The 23,892-nt window shown below is 43.9% G+C and overlaps 1 protein-coding gene across 8 annotated transcripts in view; it reads left to right on the top strand.

Annotated features, from left to right (window-relative positions):
* LOC133506969 (uncharacterized) overlaps positions 1-23,892 on the top strand; it is a 73,219-nt gene that overhangs the window by 27,133 nt on the left and 22,194 nt on the right. For 2 of the 8 annotated variants that reach the window (XR_009796680.1, XR_009796679.1), the window contains one exon: positions 4,600-4,727. The exons of the other annotated variants lie outside the window; for them this stretch is intronic. The gene's annotated coding sequence lies outside the window, so the exon portion shown is untranslated. Of the gene's footprint in view, positions 1-4,599; positions 4,728-23,892 lie in introns of those variants that run through there. 8 annotated transcript variants of the gene reach the window in all.

Here is a 23,892-nt window from a genome sequence, read left to right as displayed (position 1 = left end):
GTCCGATCAGTGAAGCATGGTGGGAGTAGCATCCTGCGGTTGGAGTGTTTTTCTGAAGTAGGAACAGGACGATTGGTTGCAATTGAAGGAAAGATGAATTTAGCCAGAACAGGGATATCCATTCATCCATCCATCCATTATCTACCACTTTTCTGGGTCGGGTCACGGGGCAAGTAGCTTCGGCAGTGATACCCAGACTTCCCTTTCCCCAGCCACTTCTTCCAGGTCTTTCCGAAGGGATCCCGAGGCGTTCCCAAGCCAGACGAGAGACATAGTCTCTCCAGCGTGTCCTGGTCATCCTCTGGGTCTCTTTCCGGTGAACATGCCCGGAACACCTCACCAGGGAGGCGTCCAGGAGACATCGAATCAGATGCCCCAGCCACCTCATCTGGCCCCTCTCAATGCGGAGGAGTTGCGGCTCGACACTGAGCCCCTCCCGGATGACCGAGCTCCACACCCTGCGGACACCCTGCGGAGGAAACTCATTTCGGCCGCTTGTATCCAGGATCTTGTTCTTTCGGTCACGACCCACAGCTCATGCCTATAGGTGAGGGTAGGAACGTAGATTGACTGGTAAATTGAGAGCTTCGCCTTTCGACTTAGCTCCCTCTTCACCAAAACGGCCCGATACAAAGTCCGCATCACTGCAGACGCTACACCGATCCGTCTGTCAATCTCCGGCTACATTCTTCCCTCACTCGTGAAAAAGACCCCGAGATAGTTGAACTCCTCCACTTGGGGAAGGATGTCATGCCAGACCCCGGGAGGGCACCCCAACCTTTTCCGACTGAGGACCAAAGTCTCGGATTCTGAGATGCTGATTCTCATCCAGCTGCTTCACACTTGGCTGCGAATCGCTCCAGTGAGAGCTGAAGATCACGGCTTGATGAAGCCAAGAGAACCACATTGTCTGCAAAGAGAAGAGATGCGATGCTGATGCCACCAAACTGGACACCATCTACGCCTCGGCTGCGCCTAGAAATTCTGTCTATAAAAATTTTTAACAAAATCGGTGACAAAGGGCAGCCTTAGTGGAGTCCAACTCTCACAGGCAATGCAGACCAAACTCAGCGGTCGTACAGGGACCTAAGAGCTCGTATCAGGGGATTCGGTACCCCATACTCCCGAAGAACCCCCCACAAGAATCCCCGAGGGACATGGTCAAATGCCTTCTCCAAGTCCACAAAACAGATGTAGACCGGTTGGGCGAACTCCTGTGCACCATCTAGGATCCTGCCGAGGGTGTAGACCTGGTCCACTGTTCCACAGCCAGGATGAAAACCACATAGCTCCTCCTGAATCTGAGGATTGACTTCCGGACGGAACCTCCTCCCCAGTTCCCCTGAGTAGACCTTACCAGGGAGGCGGAGAAGTGTGATTCCTCTATAATTGGAACACACCCTGCGATCACCCTTCTTGAAAAGGGGGACCACCACCCCACTCTGCCAATCCAGAGGCACTGTCCCCGATGTCCACGCGCTATTGCAGAGGCATGTCAACCAGGACAGCCCCACAACATCCAGAGCCTTCAGGAACTCTGGGAAAATCTCATCCACAACCGGGGCCCTGCCACCAAGGAGCTTTTGACCCACCTCGGTGACCTAAACCCCGGAGATAGAAGAGCCCGTCTCAGAGCACTCAGACTGAGCTTCCTCGTGTGAAGGCATGTTGGTGGAATTTAGGAGGTCTTCAAAGTATTCTCCCCACGGACTCACAACATCCCAAGCTGAGGTCAGCAGTGCTGCCTCCCCATTATTCACAGTGTTGACGGTGCACTGCTTCCCCCTCCTGAGACGCCGGACGGTGGACCAGAATTTCCTCGAAGCCGTCCTGAAGTCGTTCTCAAAGGCCTCACCGAACTCCTCCCACACCCGCGTTTTTGCCTCAGCGACCACCGAAGCAGCATTCTGCTTGCCCAGCCGATGTCTATCAGCTGCCTCGGAAGTCCCACAGGCCAGAAATAATGCCCGATAGGACTCCTCCTTCAGCTTGACAGCATCCCTCACTGTTGGTGTCCACCAATGTGTTCAAAGGTTGCGGCCACGACAGGCAACGACCACCTTACGGCCACAGCTCCGTTCGGCCGCCTCAGCAATGGAGGGGCGGAACATCGTCCACTCGGATTCAATGTCCCCCGCCTCCTCTGGGACGTGAGCAAAGTTCTTTCGGAGGTGGTAGTTGAAATTCCTTCCGACAGGGGAATCTGCCAGCCATTCCCAGCAGACCCTCCCAATACGTTTGGGCCTGTCACGTCGGACTGGCATCTTCCCCCAGCATTGGAGTCAACTCACCACCAGGTGGTGATCAGTTGACAGCTCCGTCCCTTTCTCCACCCGAGTGTCCAAGACATGCGGTCGCATGTCCGACGACTCGACCCCAAAGTCGATCATCGAACTGCGACCTCGGGTGTCCTAGTGCCAAGTGGACATGTGAACACCTTTATGCTTGAACATTGTGTTTGTTATCGACAATCTGTGATGAGCACAGAAGTCCAGTAAGAGAACACCACTCGAGTTCTGATCGCGATTCTCAATCACGCCCTTCCAGGTCTCACTGTCATTGCCCACGTGGGGATTGAAGTCCCGCAGCAGTATGATGGAGTCACAGCACTCCCTCTAAGGACTCCAAAAAGGGTTTGTACTTTGCACTGCTGTTTGATGCATAAGGACAAACAACAGTCAGGACCCGTCCCTCTACCTGCAGGTGTAGGGGGGCTATCCTCTCATCCACTGGGGTGAATACCAAAGTACGGGCCCCGAGCCGGGGGGCAATAAGTATACCCAGATATCCTGAATGAAAACCTTTCCAGAGTGCTTTGGACCTCAGATTGGACCGAAGGTTCACCTTCCAAAAAGACACCAACCCTAATCACACAGCTAAAATAACGCTGTGGCTTCAAAAAAAAAAAAAAAAGAAAATCCATGAGTCTTCTTGTATGGCCCAGCAGGAGGCCTCACTTAAACCTAATTGAACATCTCTGGAAAGACATGAAAATGGCTGTCCACCATTGTCCACAATCCAACCAGAACTAGAGAGGATCTGCAAGGAGGAATTGCAGATCCAGGTATGTATCATTCATTGTTGTATCATTCCCCAAAAGTCTCATCACTGTCTTAACTTTAAAGGGTGCATCGACTAAACACTGAGCAAAGAATCTGCATACGTATGGCTGTGTAATATTCATCCATCCATTTTCTGAGCTATTTATCGTCAAAAAGATCTCAAGAGTGCGAGAGCCTATACCAGCTGTCATTGAGCAGGAGACAGGGTACACCCTGGACTGGTTGCCAACCAAACGCGGGGCACATAGAGACAGACAACAATCGCACTCATAATCACACCTAGAGGCACTTTAGAGTGTCTAATTAATGCATGTTTTTGGAATGTGAAAGGAAATCGGAGTGCCCGGAGAAATTCCACGCAGGCACGGGGAGAACATGCAAACTCCATAGAGGTGGGGCCAGAATTTGAACCCCGGTCCTCAGAACTGTGATGCCAATGCTCTAACCAGTTGCAAAGCAAAAAAATTTTTTTATTTATATAGCGCATTTCATTCACAAGGAAACCAATTGTGCTTTACAGGATTAAAAGCATTTGAATACATGAAATAAATTATTTAAAACATGAAAAAATGAACAATCAAAATAAAAATGGTGTTTTTTAAGTAAATAAAATTTAAAAAAATGAAAATAAAACTGCAATTAAAAACAACATACAGTGCAAGAAATGGAAATACTCAAAGTATGAGAAAAAAGGTTTTTCTCAATCTACATTTAAAAACATTCTCACTTGGGGCTGACATCACCTCTGTTGGAAACTTCCATTAGTGCTCAGCATAATAGCTTGATGCTGCTCCACTATATTTGCTTTGAACTCTGCACTTCACTATTTAACCGGAGTAAGCATTTCTTTGACATATTCAGGACCTAAACTATTTAATGATTACTAACCTATAGCTGAACTTTAAAATCTATTCTAAAGCTGACTGAAACCCAGTGTAAAGACTTTAGAACTGGAGTTATATGCTCTGACCTCATTGTTCTGGTCAGAACCCTAGCTGCAGCAGTCTGAATGAGCTGCAGCTGTTTTATTTTATTTTTAGGGAGTCCAGTCAGAAGACCATTGAAATAGTCAGGTCTACTTGAGATAAAAACATGGGTGAGCTTGTCTTAGACTGCTTGACACATGGTAGCCTTCACTCTAGATATGTTCTTTTGAGATATGTTCTTTTGAGAAGAGATATGTTCTTTTGAGAACATATCTAGAGTGAACATATCTTGGGAGAACGTATCTAGAGGAGAAGAGAAAGAGTAGAGGAAAGGAAGAGAGTGGTGCCACCGTACCACCCATATCCTTTTTGGTTTTTGACAAATGCAAAGTAACCCAGTGCAAGGTAAAAAGCATAATTGTTTTCTTTTTTTGTCATGGATAATACAACAACCATTGTCTCACCAGAGCAACAAACAAAATATCCCTCTGTGTCATTCCAAATAAATACTGACAAAAGAAACCACTTTATAAACATAGACACTTTGCTGCTAAATATGTGCCCATGACAGAATTGCATTCTTACGCAGTGAATGTGACTTCTGTTTTCAGACTTAAGTGGACAACGTCTCAACATCGGCCATGAAAGATGCAATTTTAATATTGAAACATGACTGCAAACTCTCATGGTTGTGGAATTTGGATTTCATAAATGGGTAGTTCTTGTTTAAGAATATCGGCTCGCACAGGTATGTTGATACAAAGATGCCTAATAAAGTACTCTAAATGCATATTTCTTTGTGTTCCTATAACTGTCAGGAAGAGCATTCCATGTTTCAAAAAAGTTTCTCGGGTGTTGGGATGCTTTCGGTCTCGCTCCATTTGTTGCTTTGGGCAAGCTGGCTTTCTGACAAGTAATGTTCCCAACTGGTTACTCGGTTATAGATGGAGCAGGTCTTCCCTTGAAATATCTTTCTGCCCTACCCTTTTTATTGTTAGACAGGAACTTCTCATTGCAAAGCTAATATATAGACAATTCTTCCGCTTTGGTTATGAAATTAAATGATCTGTTCTCCTCAGCTTTCTCTTTTTCCCTTTGCGATCCATGACCCATCACACATCACAGCCACTTTCCACACTGAGGTCAAAGAATCATGCATCGCAGGCTTTGAGGCAAATCTTAATGGACAGAAATGTTAAATATTAACTACCCACATTTTTACAACAATTGGAAAATATTAAGAATGTTTGTGTCATGTTTCTCCTCATATAGAAACCAAATTAAAACCAAAAATAGTACTTACTTCCCCCATCTTTTTCCTTTTTTATACATTTTGAAAAAGTTCCAAGGAGCCACTAAGGCAGTGCTAAAGAGCCACATGTGGCTTGGAGTCGGGGGTTGCTGACCCCTAGCCGAGTTTTTGTTTCTCCACACATATTGAGCCATGGACCCAAAGAGTTCCAATTTTGTGTTGTCACTCCAGAGAAAAGTATCACAAAAGTCTTCTTGTGGTTTGGAGTCAGCAGCGGGGTGTGCCTGTGAGATCTGGCATGCAGGCCTTCATCTCATAGTGTGCAACTTATTGTCTGGGCCAAAATCTGAGTGCCTCACTCTGTTATGTGTAAATTTAGAATAATGAAATCGCGTTGGTCATACCAGCAAAATATAACAAAACAGCTGTACTTTTCCACTAGCATCCTCAAGACAAATAATGCATCTGTGGTACTCTTTCAAGGCACGAAACCATACTGTTGCTGTCCTGAGTCTAGCCTCCATTACTCTTTCCCATAACTTCATTGTGTGGCTCATCAACTTTATTCCTCTATAGTTTCCACAGCTATGAACATCGCCTTCGTTCTTAAAAATGGGAACTAGAACACTTTTCCTCCATTCTTCAGGCATCTTTTCGCCCGCTAGTATTCTGTTGAATAAGTTGGTCAAAAACTCCACAGCCATCTCTCCAAATTGTTTCCATACCTCTACCGGTATGTCATCATGACCAACTGCCTTTCCATTTTTCATCCTTTGTAGTGCCTTTCTGACTTCCCCCTTAGTAATCATTGCCACTTCCTGGTCCTTCACACTTGCCTCTTCAACTCTTCCTTCTCTCTCATTTTCTTCATTCATCAACTTTTCAAAGTATTCTTTCCATCTATTTAGCACACTACTAACACCAGTCAACACATTTCCATCCCCATCCTTAATCACCCTTACTTGGTGCACATCCTTCCCATCTCTATCCCTGTGTCTGGCCAACCTGTAGAGATCCTTTTCTCCTTCTTTCGTGTCCAACTTGGTGTACATGTCTTCATATGCCTCTTGTTTAGCCTTTGCCACCTCTACCTTTGTCCTACGTCGCATCTCGATGTACTCCTTTCGCCTCTCCTCAGTCCTCTCAGTATCCCACTTCTTCTTCGCTAATCTCTTTCCTTGTATGACTCCTTGTATTTTGGGGTTCCACCACCAAGTCTCCTTCTCCCCTTTCCTACCAAAAGACACACCAATTACTCTCCTGCCTGTCTCTCTGATTACCTTGGCTGTCATTGTCCAGTCTTCCGGGAGCTTCTGCTGCCCATCAAGAGCCTGTTTTACCTCTTTCCAAAGGCCCGCACAAAATTCTTCCTTTCTCAGCTTCCACCACATGGTTCTCTGCTCTACCTTTGTCTTCTTAATCTTCCTACCCACCACCAGAGTCATCCTACACACTACAATCCTATGCTGTCGAGCTACAATCTCCCCTACCACTACTTTACAGTCAGTAACCTCCTTCAGATTACATCGTCTGTACAAAATATAATCTACCTGCGCCAACATGTCCATTGAAATCTGCACCAATCACAACTCTCTCTCTCTCTCTCTCTCTCTGGGATGCTCAGGACAACTTTGTCTAGTTCCTTCCAAAATTTCTCTTTCAACTCAAGATCACATCCTACTTGTGGGCCATAGCCACTAATCACATTATCCACAATACCCTCAATTTCAAATATCAGTCTAATCACTCAGTCTGATACTCTTTTGACCTCCAAGACATTCTTAGCAGCTCTTCCTTTAAAATAACCCCTACTCCATTTCTCTTCCTATCTACTCCATGGTAAAGGAATTTAAACCCTGCTCCCAAGCTTCTAGCCTTACTCCCTTTCCACTTGCTCTCTTGAATGCACAATACATCATCCTTTCTCCTAACCATCATGTCAACTAACTCCTGAGATTTTCCTGTCATAATCGCAACATTCAAAGTCCCTACACACAGTTATAGGGACTGTGCATGCCTCTTCTTCTTCTGTCAACAAAGTCACTTTGCTCCTCTTTTTTTTTTTATCGTCGACTTACATTACCTGAATTCCTACCTACGCCTTGCAAATTAACAGTGCCGGGGGCGGGTGTAGTTACCCCTGGCCAGGACCTATTAGTTATGGAAGTCATTTGATGAATGCTCATATATGTTTGGCACAGTATTACGCCGGATGCCCTTCCTGCCGCAACCCTCTGCATTTATCCAGGCTTGGGACCGGCCTACAGGACGCACAGGAATTTGCACCCTTTTGGGCTGCAGATAGACAAAAACAAACAAATAAAACACAAACAACCCCCACAATGACTGGGTCACTGGTCGGATAATAGCATGGGGTGAGGACTGTTACAAACAGTGTCTCGGCACTCGGGAGGACGGAGGGATTCAAGTTACTGAACTGAGTACCGCTTCTGAATTAGCCACGGTTCCCTCTTGCTACCATGATTTAAAGGAAGTCTTTTCTGAGTCCAAGGCAAAATATCTGCCGCCACATCGGCCTTATGACTGTGCTATCAAACTCCTCCCAGGCACCACACCTCCCAGAGGGAGACTGTTCTCTTTGACAGGACCGGAGCACCAGGCAATGAGGGATTACGTCGAGGAGTCTCTGGCAACCGGACTCATTCGCCCGTCGTCCTCACCAGCCGGTGCAGGGTTTTTTTTATTTTTAAGAAGAAGGACTCCACTTTACGACCCTGCATTGACTACTGAGGCTTGAATGACATCACGGTCAAGAACAGTTACCCCTTGCCCTTAATCGCTATGGCATTTGAACTCCTCCAAGGTGCCTGGATCTTCACCAAACTGGACTTGCGCAGGGCGTGTCATCTGGTGCAGATCCGGGAGGGCGACGAATGGAAGACGGCTTTTAACACTCCCACGGGGCATTCCGAGTATCTGGTGATGCCCTTCGGACTGACCAATGCACCGGCCGTCTTCCAAAACTTAATTAATGACGTGCTTCGGGAGTTCCTGAATAAAACAAGGGCTCACAAGTACTGTTCATGGTACTCACCGACCACAAAAATCTGAAGTACCTGAGAACCGAGAAGCGGTTGAACGCCGCCAGGCCAGATGGGCTCTCTTCTTCACCCGCTTCCCCTTCACTCTGTCCTTCCGCCCAGGTTCCAAGAACGGCAAGCCCTCTCACGAATCCACGAGGGGGAGCGCACGGAGTCATTAGCAGCTTCTATCCTGCCAGAGGCGTGCTTTGTGTCCGGCTTCACCTGGGTGGTCGAGTCGCGGGTGAAGGAGGCCCTGGGAAGACGCCGCCGCCCGCAGATTGTCCGTCTGATCGCCTGTTCGTCGTTCCATCACTTCGGGGAGATGTCCTCAATTGGGCCCATTCGAACAAGACGGTCTGCTACCCGGGTATGGCAAAAACTCGTTCTGTGGTCCAACAGAGATTCTGGTGGCCCAACCTCAGCAAAGACGTGAAGGAATACGTCAATGCCTGCCCAGTGTGTGCGGCCAATAAGATGTCCCATTTACGACCAATGGGTGAGTTGCGGCCTCTGTCCATCCCTTTTCACCCATGGTCACACATCGCATTGGACTTCGTCATCGGCCTACCGCCCTCTCAGGGAAACACAGTTGTTCTGCTTGCAGTGGACCGATTCTCCAAGATGGTTCACTTCGTGCCACTTCCGAAGATCCCGTCGACAAAGCAGACATCCCAGCTGGTGTTGGACGAGGTGGTCCGCTACCACGGGTTCCCCCGGGACATTGTCTAGGACAGAGGTCCGCTATTCAGCGCCTGCTTCTCGAAGGAATTCTGCACCCTCATCTGCGCTTCGCCTAGTCTAACTTCGGGCCATCATCCGGAGTCTAACGGCCAAATAGAAAGGGTAAATCAGGAATTAGAGACAGGACTTTGATGTTTAGCTTCTAGGGACCAGAGCACGTGGAGCCAGCACTTCAAATGGGTTGAGTACGCCCACAACTCCTTACCCTCCGCCTCAACAGGTATGGCTCCACTCCACGTTGTGCAAGGCTATCCTCCTTCTCTGTTTCCCTCCTTGGCCATAGACTCCACAGTGCCGTTGGCCCTGGGAGTGGTACGCCCGGAGGACGCTGCTGCTCATGGGCAACATCTACAAGTCCGCAGCGGACCGCGAGCCGCACCAGAACTCAGGGTGGGGCAGCGAGTGTGGCTCTCCACCAAGGATCTCCCGCTGCAGATGGAATCCCGCAAACTTGCTCCCAGATTCGTTGGTCCGTTCCCGATCACCAAAATCATTAACCTGGTCGCCGTATCACTCAGACTATCCAGGTCGATGAGGGTGCACCCTACATTCCACGACAGCAGACTACGCCCGGATCGTCCTTCGCCGCTGGCCCCTCCGGCCAAACCCCCCCCACCACCCCGCATGGTGAACGGCGGGTGTACACAGTGCACCGGTTGCAGTCTTCCCGCTGCAGAGGAAGGGGGTTCCAGTACCTGGTGGATTGGGAGGGATACGGACCGAAGGAGCGCTCTTGGATCCCCTCGCACATCATTGAGGACCCCTCTCTCATCGAGGACTTCTACGCGGCCCATCCAGACCCTCCTGGGCCGTCGGGAGCTGCCGTTGGGGGGGGGAGGTACTGTCATGCCCCTGGCATCCTCCTTAGGCTGGGCGTGGTCAGCCAATTAGTCGGCAGACACCTGCACCCCTTTTCGGCTGATAACACCCGGTACTTATAGGACACGGGCCCTGTAGCTCAGTGGTTAGAGCACTGGTTTGATAAACCAGGGGTTGTGGGTTCGTATCCCACTGGGGCCTCCACTCCCTGAGAAGGGTTGCGTCAGGAAGGGCATCCGGTGTAAAAATTGTGCCAAACATATGTGCGTTCATCTGAGATGACACGCTGTGGCGACCCTGAAAGGGACAAGCCGAAAGAAACTTACTTTACTTATAGGACACGGGGGACAACTAGTCCTCCGCCAGATCGTTGATTCCCATGCCTCATTCCCGCACTCCTGTATACCTGTCCTACCGTGTACCGACCCTCGCCTGTTCCCTGACCATCCTAGTAAGTCTGCCTCTTCTGATACTGCTGCTTTTCCTGACTGACTCTCTGATCATTGACCACAGACCGAATAAAGGCTTTCTGTACACTACCTGCTTACCTCTGGAGTCGTGCATTTGGCTCCGCCCTCGAGCCTCGTTCGTGATACATAGTCGTCCAGTCCTTGTTGTAAATGAAACGTAGGTTTTGCAGGTCATGTAAGTACTCGCTATTTAACGTTTACCTCCTCAGCAAATATTTGATTACACACGTTGCTGGATGTTCCCGAGCTAGGCTAAGCTATACTAGGCTGCACAGCTTCAACACGAACACATGCAGCTCCAATTTCGGTACTAAGATTATACAGATGATGATTTTAGTCCACTGAACTCATCACCAGGGGTGTCCTATGTCGAGTACTCACAACATTTGGTCCAAATTCAGCAGGATTTAGTTATTGAATGGTCGTGCAGGTCAAATCCTCTTTGATTTGTTGTCACCAGTTCGGAAACCAGAACCTAATCAAATACAATATAGAAGTACAATGGCAAATATGGCAGATTACATCACACGTCATATGAGCTAATTAACGTAACGGTGTATTGTCAAGACAGTCCGAATGAATCTCCCAGTCGGCGAATGTTATTTCCAGTGATGGAGAAATGAATCCAGAAATATCCAAAAGATGAGTGGGAGCAGGCAGATAATCTGAGTCATTACTTGTAACCAAAACTAAAAATCAGCCAGTGCTACAGTGAAGAAAATATGCATTTGAACACCCTGCTATATTGCAAGTTCTCCCACTTAGAAATCATGGAGGGGTCTGAAATCTTCATCCTCGCTGCATGTCCACTGTGAGAAACATTAATCTAAAAAGAAAAATCCAGAAATCACAATGTATGATTTTTTCAACAATTTATTTGCGTGATACAGCTGCAACTAAGTAATTGAACACTTGCCCATCAAGCTAGAATTCTCACCCTCAAAGACCTGTTAGTCCGCTTTTAAAAATACACTTCCACTCCATGTATTATCCTGAATCAGATGCACCTGTGTGAGGTTGTTAGTTGCATAAAGACACCTGTCCACCCCATACATTCAGTAAGATGCAAACTTGTAACATGGCCAAGACCAAAGACCTGTTCAAAGACACCAGAGACAAAATTGTACAACGCCAGATCGTGGAAAGGGCTACGGAGAAATTGACAAGCAGCTTGGTGAAAAAAGGTCCATTGTTGGAGCAATCATTAGAAAATGGAAGAAGCTATACATGACGGTCAGTCTCAATCAGAGTGGAGCCCCATGCAAGATATACCCTTGTGGGGTCTCAATGATCCTTAGAAAAGTGAGGAATCCGCCCAGGACTACACGGCAGGACTTGGTCAATGACCAGAAAAGAGATGGGACCACCGTTTCAAAGGTGACTGTTGGTAATGCACAAAGAAGTCATGGTTTGAAATCATGCATGGCACGGAAGGTTCCCCTGTTTAAACCAGCACATGTCAAGGCCTGTCTTAAGTTTGCCAATGACCATTTGGATGATACAGAGGAGTCATGGGAGAAAGTTTTGTGGTCATATGAGACCAAATGGAACTTTTTGGTCATAATTCCATTAACCGTGTTTGGAGGAAGACGAATGGTGAGTTCCATCCCAAGAACACCATCCGTACTGTGAAGCATGGGGGTGTTTTTCTGCACATGGGACACGACGACTGCATTGTATTAAGGTGAGGATGACTGTGGCCATGTATTGTGAGATTTTGGGGAACAACCTCTTTCCCTCAGTCAGAGCATTGAAGATGGGTCATGGCTGGGTCTTTCAACATGACAATGACCCGAAGCATACAGCCAGGAAAACCAAGGAGTGGCTCCATAAAAAGCATATCAAGGTCCTGGCGTGGCCTAGCCAGTGAAAATTTCAGACCATGACCTCCATGATCCGAGTGGGAGAACTTGCAATGTAGCAGGGTGTTCAAATGCATATTTTCTTCACTGTATATAGGCACTTCCTGAATGTTCAACAAAGATCTGCGTCAGACAAAGTGATAAAGTCCCCTCTTCCAGAACGTTCAATATAGATCCGTGTCAGATGACATAATAAAGAATGTACGTAAGAAAGAAAAAAAAGAATGAATACAAAACGAATGCAGTACAATGTTATACATAACTAAATATAGACACTCATTGGCGGCACGGAGGATCAGCTGGAAAGCATTGGCCTCACACTTCTGAGGTCCCGGGTGCCTGCGTGGGTTTTCCCTGGGCAGTCCGGTTTCCTCTCACATCCCAAAAACATGCAATGTTAATTGGACACTCTAAATTTCCCCTAGGTGTGATTGTGAATGAGGCTGTTTGTCTCGATATGCCCTGCGATTGGCTACCAACCAGTTCGGAGTGTACCCCGCCTCCTGCCCGTTGACAGCTGGGATAGGCTCTAGCACGCCCCGCGACCCTTGTGAGGATAAGCAGCTAAAAAAATGGATGGATGGATAGACAGGATAGACCTCTGACAGGTCCTGTCAAAGTCCTTTAGGTGTCACCCATTTATTTTTCTCCACCTGGTACCTGCCAGCAAAAACCAACAGTATCCTGTTTGGACCGAACCCAGGTAGGGTGTTGTCTGTGCCTTTACCTTTAAACTTTCCAATAATGATTCCAATTGTGTATCTTGAAATGATTGGCTTTGCTGTCTTTTTATATTCATAACCTTGCTATTGAAGATTAATTACCTCTTCTCATATTTGACCATTCCCTTGACTTCACCTTGTTGCAGCTGTCTGGAAGGAGCAGAATATGGCAGTCCATTCTGTTAAGTTTCTGTTCACATGTGCTTTCACCACCTGAATTAAACACCTAATTGAAACCTCTGTGCAGAAGAGTGGTAATCTTTAAGGGGTTGAACAATTTTATCAATCGGGAAATCAAAAGGTATTCCCCCAAAACAATTTTGTTATTGTTATTTTACATATCACTGTCATTTCCAATGAGACATTCAAAAAAATGGTAGCGTATACAGTGGTACCTCTTCTTACGAAAGACTAACAAAAGATTCAGGTAAAGAAAACCCTCCCTTGAAAATATTTGAAGAGTTTGTTTTCAAAACGAGACATAGGCATTTTTTTCAGATTTACAAAACTCGCGCGAGTTTCGTAAATCTGAAAAAAATGCCTATGTCTCATTTTGAAAACAAACTCTTCATTTGTCTCTAGTTCAGAAACAATTTACGGTACAAAAGGAAGAAAATGGTGCTGGAATCAACCAAAGAATCTATGTAAATGTAAATATCCTGTAGTGCACCTTGGTTTGAAAGTGGGAGCGATAGAGCTACTCTTCAGTTGGCCACCGCTGGAGCACTTCCCTGGGATCACATTGTCTAAGAGGAATGTCAATTTTTAGCCATGACACACATCTTGTCGCTTAGTATGTGTGGCGCAATAGAGCAGCTCCACCTACTGGCTAGCATGTAGCATCTCCCTGGGATTACACCCCTCCATTGGTGTGGTGTGACGTCAACGGAACGGATTAGTCTATTTACATGTAAATATTTCTACTTACAAACTTTCCACGTTATGAAACGACTTCTGGAACGGATTAATTTTGTAAGTAGAGGCACCACTGTATTCTATATGACATTCACAACATTCAGCTGGTTCACAAATTCTTCAAAATAAACACATTCCCACACTGCCCAAATTCCAAATTTTCACCCACATTTCACCTCTTCCCACACTGGCAACCAGTCTCAATTATTCTCTCCTACTTCAGCAGCTCTTGACCGATTATATCCATTGCAACTACAAGATCTTTTCCATATTCCTACATTAAACTTTTCCCACATTTAAATAGTCACGTTTCCTCACAATACGACATATTTAACATTATTCCCTCTTCTTTCAACATTTCTTGGCCAGCCCAATGCCCTGTGCTCTACTGCCTCTGGTAGCAGCTCCTCACCTGTGCCTCATTGACGTTTATTAGGCCAGGCATATAAGCCTTTTTGCCACGTGGTTTTTGTGGTTCTGCCTTTTGTACTGCTTACCTGTGTATAACCTCTGACAGAATTAAACTACCCTTGAAAATCATGTTCCTGCTTTGGAGTCCTGAATTTGGGTCCTACCCCATATCTCTTGCCTGTGACAGAACAAATTGGCCATACATGGACCCAGCGGGCTCTGACTCGATAAACGCAGAACTTCAAACCCAGCGGGATGATGAAATGCTGCGGCCTGAAGAATTTGCTGCCTTCCACATCCTTTTCAAGGATCAATGGGAGCAGAGGAATTCAATAATGAATGATTTGGCCTCATTGTTTGCTGTTCTAGCGAACCGGGCCCAGGAGAGGAGACTAACAGTCTCTTGTTTTTTTTCCGGTTATGCCCGGCTCATGGCGTTCACCTCTCTATCCAATTCCGTCAGCGCAAGGTCTGCGGCAAACAACCTTTGCTCATGCAGCGGCAGCGTTCAACCCTCACTGCTCATGCTTCGGCGACGCCCAACCCACGGCTGCTGCCACTCTCTCCAAGCATTATACAAATTCTAAAATTTTTCACATAAAATTCCACCAATTTGACCTAATTAAGACATATTCCACATCATTCTCTCACATTCTTCCAGATTTCTCAGGAAATTCAAACAATTCCACTTTAAAACTGTTCGCTCATTCCATGCCATTTCATATCATTCAACATCATTCAATAGCATTCGACATCATTACACATTTATATATGATTTATGAAGAAGATATGATTTAATTGAACATTTTAGTATTCAGTATTTCAGCTGTCTCGTTCAGATTTTATTTTCTAAGTTCTTATTTGATCTGATTACAAACAAGATTTAAAAAAAAATATTAAACACTTTACCACAATGGGAATTGAATAATTCTGAATACAATTTTATGACCTTTAGTCATCACTACATTTTGTCTCCCACAGCTGCATCTGAATATCCACCTTCACCTGGCTCAAACATATTGTTTTGACATGCACTGCATAAAATGTAGTTGCTGTATTCTTTCAGGATGACTTTAAACAACATGTAATGGCTTTGGCTTAGTCAAATCAAATACTGGTAGATAAATTGAAATTACATTCCATTAAACTCAACAACCACTTGTTACTCATCAGCTTTGTCAACGTTCTGTCTCAGCTGTCATTGTTAGTTGATATCATGGCATGCCTGCAAGTTGAGCCTGGATAATAAGTTGGATTATTTTATGTTTGTACATGTAGCAATTACTAGAAACTGGATCATTTCACATATATGTATAGTGACTTACAAAAGGTTTGTATGTGTTGTAATGTTTGAAAAAGAATGTTACTAGCAGGTAAATAGATAGATGAGACAGATTTTTATTATTAAACTGGCTCTGATATTTATTTTTACTCAGAACATTCCCAGTTGTTCAAATTTGAAATATACTGTAATTATTGCCACTTACTGTTTAATGGTAGACTGTATATGATTGATGAAGTCACACTAAATAAGGGAAATATGCATCACATTAATAAAAGAAAAATTTGTCCTTTATGTTAAAAGTGCTGATCAGGCCATCTACTGGAGTAAACTAATTGAAATAGTTTAAATACAGTCTTTGGAAGTAGTATAGCTTGGATGCGTCTATTCTTTGTTTGAAAGAAAGAAAATCCAAAATGTTTTGGAAAAAATATTGTTGCACCCGTCTCAACATGGACATTTTGTGTGATCGTAGTTCTTTTTTTTCACCTGTTTTTACAAGTGTACATAAGGGGTTTGCTAGGAGTTATTTAAAAAAGGCCAACCTGTTTTGTTTTTTTAAGAGTCAAAAGGAATGAGGAAATGTTGAAGAGTACTGTATATCTTTTATTGCAATCGAGGCATTAGTTTATTACTTGCTTTACTGGATTCTGAACCCAATATTCATTTGTACTTGTACATGTCCAATATCTGCAGTACATCTGTCACACTTAACACAAGTTTTCAAATGTTCCAATGCACATGGCCTGACCTTAAACCGAATGCAACCCAGTCCCACTCAAATCTCAGCATTCATGCATCAGTCAATCTGGTTGGTCCCAAATCTGTCTGGCGTGGAGTACCCAACGACATTAGGTGGTGGGTTCCCCACGTGCATGGCATGTCATCTTGCCAAAGTCCACTGGCACACCAAAGCCACCGTTGAAGTTTTTCCAATTCCCAATAGAAGGTTTGATCACTTTCACACGGACCTGGTAGACCCCCTCCTTCCATTGGCAAGGTTGTCCGCACCTACTCACTAAGGTGCATCGTGCCATGAAATGGACAGAAGCAGTTCCCAGGTCTTCCACAACCTCTATTGAAGTAACGTGCATTCCTGTCAGACTGGGTTACACATTTTGGGATGGTGTTGGATACTATCTGACAGAGTTCATGTCAGACTTCTGATTTGGCCTTAACAGGCAGGTTAAAATGATGTTGATAACACTGCAGAGCAAAAGTGTTGTTGAGTTAGGTCTGACAGCTATTTTTAACTCATGTTGAGTGTGTTATCCAAAAATGATCTCAGTTTTTCTCTCACATCAAGTTTTTGAACAATGTGGGAACAAAGGAAACATAGTATATACCTATGTAAATAAACACTGAAGTTACGAGCTTTGAAAACTAAAAAACAGCATAAAACAAAATAGAACTCATAATGGAAAAATTGAGTTCTAGAAAAGCCAACAGAAATCCTCTTAATTCCTACAATGCTAGCTTTCTGTTTGCAGATATTGACAGAATTGACCTATTGGAAGCTTCACACACCTCTGACTGCATTGTCTCTGAATGCACAAAAAAGTTGCTACATAGCTGTAGATGATTCAATTAGTAATCAGCTGGCAAGTCTTACTCCAACCAATCAGTGGAGTTTTGCTTATCTGGAAGGTAACCTGTGGAGAAAAAAACCTTGACATCTAAGAAAAAAATGACCACCATTTTTGATGCAAATTTTTGTTTTAATCATTATAAAAATAAAACTCGGATTTTTTTTATTGTTCCCCATTATAATGATAATGATAATGATAATGATGTGGAAGGTGAGGCACTTCTGTATTATTCAGGAACTCACTCTAGTAGACTTGTCACTGGATTATTAGCATATCTGTTGTTGACCAAGAATGGTCACTTGTTTAAAAACTTAATCTTCAACTCTAAATTACTTGAGGGCTCTTCATAATTTGTACAATTGCCATTAAATCAGCATTACCTCAACTACTCTGCATAGTTTATTTTTATGTCTTAAAAGTATTTGTGACTGTGGCTCCAACTAAGAGCTAACTAATCTAAATTCCATGTTTTTGACATACTTAGCAAAAAAATTATCATTCTGATTCAACTAATTATTATTTGCATAATAATCACTGCCAAAGTCTCACTGCTTTTATACAGTATTTTCATTTATAAATCTACTTTTATATTCCTTTGAACTCCTCACAAAAATAAAACTAAAAAGTGCACCTTTAAGAGTTCATTTATGACATCTCATTGTCCAGCAACATGATTCAGTGGAATGCTCCATGCTAAATATATATTTTTTTTAAAAATCAGCGTATGGGTAGAAACAGGCAAGCAATCCATTCATTAATCACTGTGGTAAACAGACCATCCAGTGACACCTGGTAGGGTTAATGCTTAGAACCTGTGTGCAATTACCACCCCCTCCTTGTTCTGTTCAAGGCAGTCTCTCACACGAAACATTGTGATTATAAAGGAAATGGGAATTAGCAGAAACATTTCTGAGAGGTGGTCTGCAGTTTGATGGTAACATGGGGAACTTGCAAAAGAACAAGGAGGGTGAAAAAAAAAAACTTTGCTGGAGATGTGGGCTGATTGGACTTTTCCCTGTGGAGTAAGTAGGAGGAGGGGAGGGTAAGGGTCAGACCTACACCAAATTAGTAGTGTCTGTTATTTGAGACCAAAATAAAGTAGGGGCAGCAGCAAATGATTTCCCCAATGCTGGAACTCCTTTCTTAGCTCTCAGTTGAAATTACCAAGAGGCATGATGCAATTAGTGGTTTGTTTCTTTTAGACTGAAATATGGCAATAATTCTTAGCTTTCAACTCATTTCACTGTGAAAACATAGTGTCCACCCATAAAAGGGAGGTAATTGTAAAACACATGGCAATATATTATATTTAAAAAAACAAAATGAAAAACAAAAAACAGGAGTTAGAAATCACTGAGTATTGACACAAAAAATCCAAACTTTTAATAAATAGAATGCAATTAAAATATGCTTAAAAAAATAAACAGATGATACTTCACATTCTTGTAGTATTTTACGTCGAGCCTTATTAGCTTCAATTTGATGAGCCAGGATGAAACTCAGCCTTGAATTAATGTTCATGTTCCCTACACCTTCAGCAAAAATATATTAACATGGTATATTGTTCCTGAAGATGCATGTCTAATGAGTGTTTTGTTGTGTGATTCCAAAAGTAAAAAAAACATTTATGTATAAGCGGATTATTTTTTTTCATAGATTTTTATATTTGTTTTGGGATGTAAACATTTCAAATGGCCTTTTGATGTCTTATTGCAGTCTCTGTGATTGTATTCACTGTAAGTTGGTGTTGAGGCTACATCAATGGATGTAACATGAATACACAATTCTCTATTTCGGTACTTTCTTCTTATCATGTAATTGCGTATGGGTTCAGATTACCAGACTAAAGCAGATGCTCAGATGGCTTTCTCTCAGCGTCTAATTGTGCCAGAGCAGCACTACCTAGAAAAAAGAAGTAAATGTTGTAGAGAATAGTTTTGTTGTTGCTGTTGTGATTTTAGAAAAATGTAATGGATAGAAGCAATGGATGAATTCTCCATGATGACATTTTTAAACCCACATCCATAAGTACTATAATAGTAGATGCATATACGCCTCACCTAATGCAGCCCTATGGGGGCACAAACCAGTGCAATCTGTAGGCCGGTCCCAAGCCCGGATAAATGCAGAGGGTTGCGTCAGGAAGGGCATCCGGTGTAAAAACTGTGCCAAACAAATATGAGCGTTCATCTAAAGAATCCCATACCGGATCGGTCGTAGCCCGGGTTAACAACGCCCGCCCCCGGCACTGCTAACCTGCAGGGCGTCGGTGGAAATTCAGCTACTGTGGGTCGAAGACAAAGAAGAGGAGGAAACCGGATCCAGCGTCAGAAGAAAAAGAGGAATGCACAGAGCCTACAACTGAGTGTAGGGACTTTGAATGTTGGGACTATGACAGGAAAAGCTCAGGAGTTGGTTGACATGATGATTAGGAGAAAGGTTTATATTCTGTGCATCCAAGAGAGCAGGTGGAAAGGTAGTAAGCAGGGTTTAAATTATTCTACCACGGAGTAGATGGGAAGAGAAATGGAGTAGGGGTTATTTTAAAGGAAGAGCTGGCTAAGAATGTCTTGGAGGTGAAAAGAGTATCAGATCGAGTGATGAGACTAAAATTTGAAATTGAGGGTGTTATGTATAATGTGGTTAGCGACTATGCACCACAGGTAGGATGTGACCAAGAGTTGAAAGAGAAATTCTGGAAGGAACTAGATGAAGTAGTTCTGAGCATCCCAGACAGCGAGAGAGTTGTGATTGGTGCAGATTGTAATGGACATATTGGTAAAGGAAACAGGGGCGATGAAGAAGTGATGGGTAAGTACAGCATCCAGGAAAGGAACTGTGAAGGGCAGATGGTGGTGGACTTTGCAAAAAGGATGGAGATGGCTGTAGTGAACACTTATTTCCAGAAGAGAGGAGGAACATATAGTGACATACAAGAGCGGAGGTAGAACCACGCAGGTAGATATATTTGTGCAGACGATGTAATCTGAAGGAGGTTACTGACTGTAAAGTAGTGGTAGGGGAGAGTGTAGCTCGACAGCATAGGATGGTAGTATGTAGGATGATTCTGGTGGTGGGTAGGAAGATTAAGAAGACAAAGGTAGAGCAGAGAACCATGTGGTGGAAGCTGAAAAAGGAAGAATGTTGTGCAGCCTTCCGGAAAGAGGTGAGACAGGCTCTCGATGGACAACCGAAGCTCCCGGAAGACTGGACGACGACAGCCAAGGTGATCAGAGAGACAGGCAGGAGAGTACTTGGTGTGTCATCTGGTAGGAAAGGGGAGAAGGAGACTTGGTGGTGGAACCCCAAAATACAGGGAGTCATACAAGGAAAGAGATTAGCGAAGAAGAAGTGGGATACTGAGAGGACTGAGGAGAGGCGAAAGGAGTACATCAAGATGCGACGTAGGGCAAAGGTAGAGGTGGCAAAGGCTAAACAAGAGGCATATGAAGACATGTACACCAGGTTGGACACGAAAGAAGAAGGAGAAAAGGATCTCTACAGGTTGGCCAGACAGAGGATAGAGATGGGAAGGATGTGCAGCAGGTCAGGGTGATTAAGGATAGAGATGGAAATGTGTTGACTGGTGCCGGTAGTGTACTAAATAGATGGAAAGAATACTTTGAGAAGTTGATGAATGAAGAAAATGAGAGAGAAGGAAGAGTTGAAGAGGCAAGAGTGAAGGACCAGGAAGTGGAAATGATTACTAAGGGGGAAGTCAGAAAGGCACTACAAAGGATGAAAACTGGAAAGGCAGTTGGTCCTGATGACATACCGGTAGAGGTATGGAAGCAATTTGGAGAGATGGCTGTGGAGTTTTTGACCAACTTATTCAACAGAATACTAGCGGGCGAAAAGATGCCTGAAGAATGGAGGAAAAGTGTTCTAGTTCCCATTTTTAAGAACAAAGGGGATGTTCAGAGCTGTGGGAACTATAGAGGAATAAAGTTGATGACCCACACAATGAAGTTATGGGAAAGAGTAGTGGAGGCTAGACTCAGGACAGAAGTAAGTATATCTGCGAGCAACAGTATGGTTTCATGCCTAGAAAGAGTACCACAGATGCATTATTTGCCTTGAGGATGCTCGTGGAAAAGTACAGAGAAGGTCAGCAGGAGCTACATTGTGTCTTTGTGGATCTAGAGAAAGCCTATGACAGAGTACCAAGAGAGGAACTGTGGTACTGCATGCGTAAGTCTGGTGTGGCAGAGAAGTATGTTAAAATAGTACAGGACATGTATGATGGCAGCAGAACAATGGTGAGGTGTGCCTTAGGTGTGACAGAGGAATTTAAGGTGGAGGTGGGACTGCATCAGGGATCAGCTCTGAGCCCCTTCCTGTTTGCAGTGGTAATGGATAGGCTGACAGATGAGGTTAGACTGGAATCCCCTTGGACCATGATGTTCGCAGATGATATTGTCATATGCAGTGAAAGCAGGGAGCACGCAGAGGAACAATTGGAAAGATGGAGACATGCACTGGAAAGGAGAGGAATGAAGATTAGCCGAAGTAAAACAGAATATATGTGCGTGAATGAGAAAAGTGGAGGGGGAAGAGTGAGGCTACAGGAGAGAAGAGATAGCGAGGGTCGACGACTTCAAATACTTGGGGTCAACAATACAGAGCAATGGAGAGTGTGGTCAGGAAGTGAAGAAACGGGTCCAAGCAGGTTGGAACAGCTGGCGAAAGTGTCTGGTGTGTTATGTGACAGAAGAGTGTCTGCTAGGATGAAGGGCAAAGTTTACAAAACAGTGGTGAGGCCGGCCATGATGTACGGATTAGAGACAGTGGCACTGAAGAAACAACAGGAATCTGAACTGGAGGTGGCAGAAATGAAGATGTTGAGGTTCTCGCTCGGAGTGACCAGGTTGGATAGGATTAGAAATGAGCTCATTAGAGGGACAGCCAAAGCTGGATGTTTTGGAGACAAGATTCGAGAGAGCAGACTTCGATGGTTTGGACATGTTCAGAGGCGAGAGAGTGAGTATATTGGTAGAAGGATGCTGAGGATGGAGCTCCCAGGCAAAAGAGCGAGAGGAAGACCAAAGAGAAGGTTTATGGATGTGGTGAGGGAAGACATGAGGGCAGTTGGGGTTAGAGAGGAAGATGCAGGAGATAGGCTAAGATGGCAAAAGATGACACGCTGTGGCGACCCCTAACGGGACAAGCCGAAAGGAAAAGAAGATATACGCCTCACCTGTTTTCCTTGATCAGAAATTTTCCCAACTTTGTTTTTGTAAATTGTCTTACTAAAAATATTTGAATATTTTAAATTCTCACTTTTATCACCTTGGGTTCAACAATTTCAAAATATATTCACCAGTTAAATGAAGCCTGAAAGAAATTTGTGAACGATGGTGTAACGATAATGTTCCAAGGTGATATACTGTACAGTATGTAAGGCTAATATGTGACACCGTTCAAAGCCCTTCACTTTTAACATTATAGTTAGTACTTTTTAAAGTCAAACCAGTAATAACATTCATTTATTCATGTATTTATTTATTTATTTATTTATTTTACATACGGCTATTAAGGGATAGCACAGTGCACAAGCAATTCGGTTGCCTATCAAGGACCTCTGAGTTCATATTCCGTCTCGTGCCCTCCGTTTAGTGCTGTCATTTATTTGTGCTTAATGCAGTTTCACTGGTTTCTCCGGGTACCCCCCACATTCTAAAATAATGCCTGTTAGATTAATTAAACACTTAATTATCTATCAATGTGAATGTGAGTGTCAATGATTGTTTGTCGATATTCACCCTGTGTTTGATTCCTGACCTGACCGAAATGCATCCTCCCTCTCTTTTAAAGTCAGCTGGCACTGGCTCCACCTCACCCACCACACAAATTTAAACAAATAGGAGAGAAGAAAGAAGGATAGTTTTTACAATACAACTAATATTGAATTTCATTGTAGTATCAGCGAAAAAATGAATAAATAATGCACTTGATCTTTGTTTTAGTCCATTTAAAAGAAGCTAAACAAAGTACAACAAATGCTAATATACCATACTTATGCACACTTAACATAAAATGAAGATACATCACTGGGGAACACTTTACAACATATTATTTCTTGTTAGCACAGATTTAAAAAACAAACAAAAAAAGCCAACTATATGTGAGGGGACATTTTTTTTCAGACCTATATTATACTTTGACCAATATCCATCCAGCAGTCCATTCATTTTCTACTGCTTAGCCTCTCATTTCGCTCATATGAATTTATATCCTTCATCCTTGAGATGAAATCAGCACTAAGGGGGGCACAAACCAGTGCAAGCTGGACTCTGCCCCCAAGCTCAGATAAATGCAGTGCACTCCTTTAGAGGAGCTCCGTTTTTGATTTTCGTCTTCTATCAGGTCAATTATATAGGTTTTGTAATCTACACTTAACCACTCAATGAGGACTCCCGTATTTGTTGACCTTGGGCTTATACATGAACATGAATGTTGTCCCCAGTCTGTATTTTTAATTAATTGTATAAAAAGTCAACTATCACCATTGACCTCCAATCTCTTCAGGGTATTGAACAGCAAGTAATGATCATTTAAGTTAGATTTGGCAGATCAAGTATTTTCCCTTGATTATTTTTCCACTCAGCCCCGTGTTCACAAAGAATTGTATTATGTCATGGACACTAACATGGCAGTAAAATTGTTGTCCTGAATCACCTTTAACTGTTATCATCGTCACATTTAGATTGACATCTTTGACGTAATAGTTTTGGGTTTCCAGGTTCAGCAGCGGTCGTTAGACCACTTACCTCGTGATTACTGCACTCGCTGACCCG

Source organism: Syngnathoides biaculeatus, chromosome 10, assembly GCF_019802595.1.
Source record: "Syngnathoides biaculeatus isolate LvHL_M chromosome 10, ASM1980259v1, whole genome shotgun sequence".
NCBI classification, from domain to species: domain Eukaryota; kingdom Metazoa; phylum Chordata; class Actinopteri; order Syngnathiformes; family Syngnathidae; genus Syngnathoides; species Syngnathoides biaculeatus.
Note: the sequence above shows the minus strand (reverse complement) of the source record. Positions and strands in the feature narration are given on the sequence as shown.